The sequence below is a fragment of the Narcine bancroftii genome, chromosome 7 (genome assembly GCF_036971445.1).
Source record: "Narcine bancroftii isolate sNarBan1 chromosome 7, sNarBan1.hap1, whole genome shotgun sequence".
Classification (NCBI taxonomy): domain Eukaryota; kingdom Metazoa; phylum Chordata; class Chondrichthyes; order Torpediniformes; family Narcinidae; genus Narcine; species Narcine bancroftii.
Window position 1 is genome coordinate 172,082,525 of NC_091475.1, and position 6,764 is coordinate 172,089,288.

The 6,764-nt window shown below is 40.5% G+C and overlaps 1 pseudogene; it reads left to right on the forward strand.

Moving 5' to 3' along the window:
• The first annotated feature begins 1,256 nt into the window (after nt 1–1,256).
• On the forward strand, nt 1,257–1,411 carry LOC138740184 (U2 spliceosomal RNA; annotated as a pseudogene).
• Nucleotides 1,412–6,764: the final 5,353 nt, after the last annotated feature.

Below are 6,764 nucleotides of genomic sequence, written 5' to 3' on the forward strand. Positions count from 1 at the left end.
CATTAAGATGGCCAGAGAAGGTAAAAGGCTAGAGAACTGGGTCGTCCAGAACATGATATTATACCACAACATGAATGTGAACTCACTGACTTGACTGCAAATCACTAAAAATACATGAATGTTATTGGGATCTGGGAGCATTCAGAATGAAGTCTGGCTTTCAACAGGTTTAGAACTCCACAATGCTCACACTTCTCAAGCCAAGTAGTTGGTAACTTTCTGAGAGATGCAGTCTGCATGGCTTTATATTGTGGATCTGGTCAACAATGTATTTTGTTCTATGATGCTCAGTGACTTGTAGGCACAGATTTATAGCTTTCTGCTGTTGAATGGACTTGGCAAAGGCCACCAAAAAGTTCCTGAAATTCTCTAGAGTGGCTACCTCCCAACCTTTGGAATGCAAGTACTTATTTTTCACTCATAATTCACAGGAGGGAAAGCTAAATAAGACATGTTAGCTCTGACAGGCACCCAAGTAGGATTGAGTTCATTGGAATGAAACTCTCACTGCCCCGGGCTATAAATCTTTAAAGAAAAAAAGTTCTCAAAAGGGAACCAAAATAGAAACCTCCACACTCAAACTGTGTCAATGCTGCTGCTGGTCAAATCCCACTGAAGAGGAGTGACATTGTGTTTGTAAGATACATTCACAGAGCCAGGCTTGTCAACTTGTAGCGATCGACGTGGGTGAGCTGAAATACAATTCCTCTGGAGAGCTCAAAAGCAAATCAGAAATAAACTCCTATTTCTGCTTGTGCAGATTACCTTGAAGATATTTCTTAAAGAAATTATTTTTCAGACAGTGGTTCCTACTAAAGAGGTTTATAGTGAGGGAAGCCCATGTGGAAAGAGCTCCCATTATCAGCATCTATTTCCATACAATTAATCTGCCCTTCCAAACCCTCAAAGTACTGCCTATTTTCAACAGTTATTGCAAATTATATATCCTTGTAAAGACCAAGAATAATCTTTTCCAAGGTCAGTTAATCACTTTGCTATTGCATCGCATCGTGGAAGAACTTTTTGGTTTTCAAATGCTCTTACAATCAAATATCTGGGTTGGAATTGCATGGAAACTATGGGACAAGACCCTTTGGCTTGTGGTTGATGTTTATGCTCACGTTCTGCATTTAACTCTCAGTTTCATTTTTCCTTATTCCTTTACTTTTAATGTAAGTGCATCTATATTATTCTCAAGTATTACATTTGATAGGACTTCTACATTTTAATTTGAATTAAAAAAACTTTCCTGAATTCTACATTCTCGGCCTTTTGGCTAAGATCAAGTGTAGTATCTGTTCTTATCAGTTTAATTCTACATTCTTGATGAGCACGAAAAAAATGTTCACTGCACCTGTCCTGACAAATCCTTTCTCAGTTTTAAAGGCCCTTTAACATCCATTCAACTTTCTCTTTTCTAGAGAAAAATACTCTAGCAATTCCTGATTCTTGATTGGCTTATCCTCATGTAAAGTCTTTATATAAAATGAAAATGTTCCCTAGGTACTTCAGCAGGTCAGAGGTGCAGTTAATGAGAAGTTCTATATCATCAAGTGGTTGTAACTGAAATATGATGCTGGTAACAGCAGGAGCTTGTGCCAGTTACCAGAACATACGAAGTTCCACATGTTTTCTCAACGACACAGTTCAGCAATATCATTGTGTTTGCTGACCAATATTTTGGCCTCCTGAATTTGAGCCCTGAGCAAGCCTTCAGATTTATGGTAGTTAGCTTCAACACTATTCAACTATTGTGCCATGCAGGAAGGACTGTAGAACCATATGGAATATCAAAGAGAAATAATACTGCCAAAACTGTCAGACACAAATTACTGAGAAGTGATCCTGAAGCTAGTTCTCATCTCATCTGCCAGTAGAAACAATGTGCTTACTTCTATCTTAATACAAGTACTGAAAAACATATTACAGTATAATTATTATCATTATTTTGAAAAATCCATAAGTCAGATCAACAAAGATGTTGCCACAATATGAGAGAAGACTGGTTATGTTGAGATTACAGGTACTTCCTTTGGAATGGAAGAAGCTCAGGAATATATATATTTAAACATATAAAATTATGACTAGCCTTGAAAGAGTAAATAGGAAGGCATTATTTTCCCTATCTGTGGGGTCAAAAATCAAGGGACAGAGATTTAAAAGTTTTTGGGAAGGATTTAAGGGAAAACATGAAACCATAATGTATGAAGTAGGAGCAGGACTGAGTTATTCAGTTCCTCTAGCCTGTTTTGAGCGAGTTGGAATTGCTTAATTGGATAGTTGAGGCAGAAACCTTCATTGCGGGATGTGGGAAATCAGAGACAGCACAGCTGTTTCTGATGACTACACCTGCAAAAGGTGCATCCAATTGCATATAATGAGTGACTGTGCAGTTGGATGAACTGAGGATCATAAGGGAAGCAGTGTTAGAGAAGAGTAACAGGGAGACAATCACCCCGAGAAGGCAGGAGTCAGGGAATTGGGTGACTGTGAGGAAAGGAGGGAGAGTGCCTGTGCAGAGTACCCCTGTGGAAGTGCCCCTCAGCAACATGTATTCGACATTGGATACTGATGGGGGGAACAGCCTAACAGGGTCGAGTCGTGGGGGTCAGGTCTCTGGCCCTGAGGTTCAGAAGGGAAGGAGGGATAAGAATAGGATACTTGTAGTTGGGGACCTATTAGTCAGAGGGACAGATAGAAGGTTTGTGGGACGAAATCGGGGATCCAGGTTGGTCTGTTGCCTCCCTGGTGCCAGGGTCACGGATATCTCTGATTGAGTTCATAGCATTCTGGAAGGGGAAGGAGAACAGCCAGAAGTTGTGGTCCATGTGGGGACAAATGACAGTTAGAAGTGGGGATGAGGTCCTGAAACAGGATTTATGTGGAATTAGGTAGGAAGTTAAAAAACAGGACCTCCAAGGTAGTAATCTCTGGATTGCTGCCGGTGCCACGCGCTAGTGAGGGTAGAAATAGGAGGATCTGGAGGATGAATGCGTGGCTAAAGAGATGGTACAGGGGGCAAGGAATAAGATTTCTGGATCATTGGGATCTCTTCTGGGGAAGGTCGGACCTGTACAAAAGGGTCGGACTCCACTTGAACTGGAGGGGGACCAATGTGCTGGCAAGCAGATTTGCTAGAGCTGTGGGGGAAGGTTTAAATTAGTTTGGCAGGGGGTTGGGGAACAGAGTGTGAGAGCAGTGTCAAGGGAGCATAGCCACCTAGATAGGAATAATAATGATAACAAAGGTAGGATGGAGATTAGGGTAAAAGGTAGAAAAGAGAATATAGGTGAGGGTCATTCTCTGAAATGTATATATTTTAATGCAAGAAGCATAGTGAACAAGGTAGATGAGCTTAGAGCATGGACAGATACTTGGGGTCATGATACTGTGGCAATTAGTGAGATCTGGCTACAGGAGGGGCAAGACTGGCAACTTAATATTCCAGGATACATTTGTTTTAGATGTGATAGATCAGGGGGTAAAAAAGGGGGAGGAGTTGCTCTGCTTGTTAAGGAGGACATTACTGCCGTGAGGTGGCAGGATAGTCTGGAGGAATCGTCCAGTGAGGCTGTTTGGGTGGAATTGAGGGGTGAAGGAGACATGAGGGTGCTAATAGGGGTGTATTACAGACCACCAAATGGGCCAAGAAAATTAGAGGAACAAATTTGTAGGGAGATAACGTATATGTGTGAGAATCATAAGGTAGTGATCATGGGAGATTTTAACTTCCCTCACATCGATTGGGATATCCATACTGTTAGAGGGCTGGATGGGCTAGAGTTCGTTAAATGTGTTCAAGATTGTTTTCTAAATCAATTAGTAGAAGAACCGACTAGGGACGAAGTAATACTAGATCTCCTGTTAGGGAATGAGCTAGGTCAGGTATCGGACATTAATGTTGGAGAACAACATGGTCTAGTGATCATAACTCTGTTAGTTTTCGGGTAGTTTTAGGGAAGAGCAAGGAGGGGCCTAAAGTTGAGGTTCTGGATTAGAGAAGAGCAAATTTTGAAGGAATAAGAAAGGATTTGGGGAGTATTGAGTGGGACAGGATATTTTCAGGTAAGGATGTAAATGAAAAATGGAAGATATTCAAAGAAGAAATTTTGAGGGTACAGAGTAGATATGTCCCAGTGAGGATCAAAGGAAAGGCTGGAAGTCATAGGGAGGCTTGGTTTTCGAGGAATATTGGAAATTTGGTTAGGAGATAAAGGGAGGTGTACAAGAGGTATAAAGAGCAGGGAGCTGAGAATTTGAAGGAGGACTACAAGGAGTGTAGAAGGAATCTTAAGAAAGAAATTAGAAAGGCCAAAAAAAGGCACGAAGAGGCTTTGGCAGACAGAGTAAAAATAAATCCAAAGGGTTTCTATAGGTACATTAAAAGTAAAAGATTAGTGAGGGATAAAATTGGACCCCTTGTAGATAGCGAGGGTAGGCTGAGTGAGAAGTCAGAGGAAATGGGGGAAATTTTGAATGATTTCTTTGCCTCAGTATTCACTAGGGAAAAAAATATTGAACCAGTTGAAGTAAAGAAAAATAGTGGGGAGGTCATGAAGCATATAAGGATAACCGAGGAGGTAGTGATGGCTGTGTTGAAAAAGATAAAGGTGGATAAATCTCCGGGACCGGACAAAATATTCCCAAGGACACTCAGGGAGGCTTGTGGACAGATAGTGGGGCCATTAACAGAGATATTTAGGATGTCACTGGCCACGGGGGTAGTGCCAAAGGTTTGGAGGGTGGCGCATGTGGTTCCGCTGTTTAAGAAAGGGTCCAAATGTAAACCTGGGAATTATAGGCCCATGAGTCTGACGTCTGTGGTGGTAAGTTGATGGAAAGTGTTCTGAGGGATGGTATTTACAAATTTTTGGAGGTGCAGGGATTGATAGGGAGTAATCAGCATGGTTTTGTCAGGGGTAGATCATGCTTGACAAACCTGATTGAGTTTTTCGAGGTGGTTACAAAAAAGGTTGATGAAGGGAAAGCTGTGGATGTTGTCTATTTAGACTTTAGTAAAGCTTTTGACAAAGTTCCCCAAATGAGGTTAGGAAAAAAGGTGGAGGCATTAGGTATAAATAAGGAGGTAGTGAAATGGATTCAGCGATGGTTGGATGGGAGGTGTCAGAGAGTAGTGGTAGAAAATTGTTTGTCCAATTGGAGGCCGGTGACTAGCGGAGTTCCTCAGGGATCGGTCCTGGGTCCACTATTGTTTGTTATATATATTAACGATCTGGAAGTAGGGGTGGAGAATTGGATAAGCAAGTTTGCAGATGATACAAAGATTGGTGGTGTTGTGGACAGTGAGGAAGATTACTGTAGATTAAAGGTGATTTAGGAAGGTTGGAGGTGTGGGCTGAGAAATGGCTGATGGAATTTAATACAGATAAGTGTGAGGTGTTACATTTTGGAAAGGCAAATATAAATAGGTCATATGCATTAAATGGTAGGCTATTGAGATGTGCAGAGCAACAAAGGGATTTAGGAGTGATGGTAAATAGTACCCTCAAGGCTGATACTCGGGTAGATGGTGTGGTGAAGAAGGCATTTGAAATATTGGCCTTCATAAATTGGAGTATTGAATTCAAGAGTAGGGAGGTTATGATGAAATTGTACAAGGCATTGGTGAGGTGAAATTTGGAGTACTGTGTACAGTTTTGGTCACCAAATTGTGGGAAATATATAAACAAAATAGAGAGAGTGCAGAGAAGGTTCACGAGAATGTTGACAGGATTTCAAGGTTTGAGTTACAGGGAAAGGTTGGGCAGACTGGGGCTTTTGTCTTTGGAGCGTAGAAGATTGAGGGGGAACTTGATAGAGGTGTTTAAGATTTTAAAAGGGACAGACAGAGTGAATGTGGATAGGCTTTTTTCAATTAAGAGTGGGGGAGATTCAAACTAGAGGACATGGTTTAAGATTGAAGGGGGAAAATTATAAGGGGAACATGAGGGGAAATTTCTTTACGCAAAAGGTGGTAGGGATGTGGAATGAGCTTCCGGCAGACGTGGTTGAGGCGGGATCATTGGTTACATTTAAGGATAGACTGGATAGTTACATGGAGAGGAGAGGACTGGAGGGGTATGGACCGGGTGCTGGACAGTGGGACTAGGAGGGTGGGGATTTGTTACGGCATGGACTAGTAGGGCCGAACTGGCCTGTTCTGTGCTGTAAGTGGTTATATGGTTATTTCATTTAAAAATTACCTGGCTTTGTACTTGAAGACCCATCCATCCCCTGAAGGGTTTCAGTTCAAGAGCTAGGTTGGAATTAGGTCAAGTATTTATTTTTTAAGGTTTAAAAGACTGAATGCATTCTTCTGTGTTGTATATTTTCTTCAATTCTATGAGCATCAAACAAACTGTTTTAAACTTATGAAGTACTAATTGTTAATTTATTATACCCACGAAGGCAGCAGTTGCTGAGTCCCAATAAAAGAGTCAAATGCTATGGCTGCTCTTTTATCATCTTTATGTTAAGAATTTCATTGGTAAATAATTGAAAATGTTTGTTCTAATTTTCAGAAAACTTCAATTATTTGTTTGATAATGCAGTAAAAGGAGCTGTTTGAAATTTTAAAATAAAAATAAATGATCATTGGATTTGATGAGCCAATTAAAAATAAATAATAAAAACTGATTTTATTTAACAGAAAATTATGAAGGAACACAATACAAGTTACATGTGTCCATAAAGTAATCCTATCCGGATCACATTTCTATTTAGATAAATGCGAACAACATCGTTTTAAATGTTTAAAAAATACG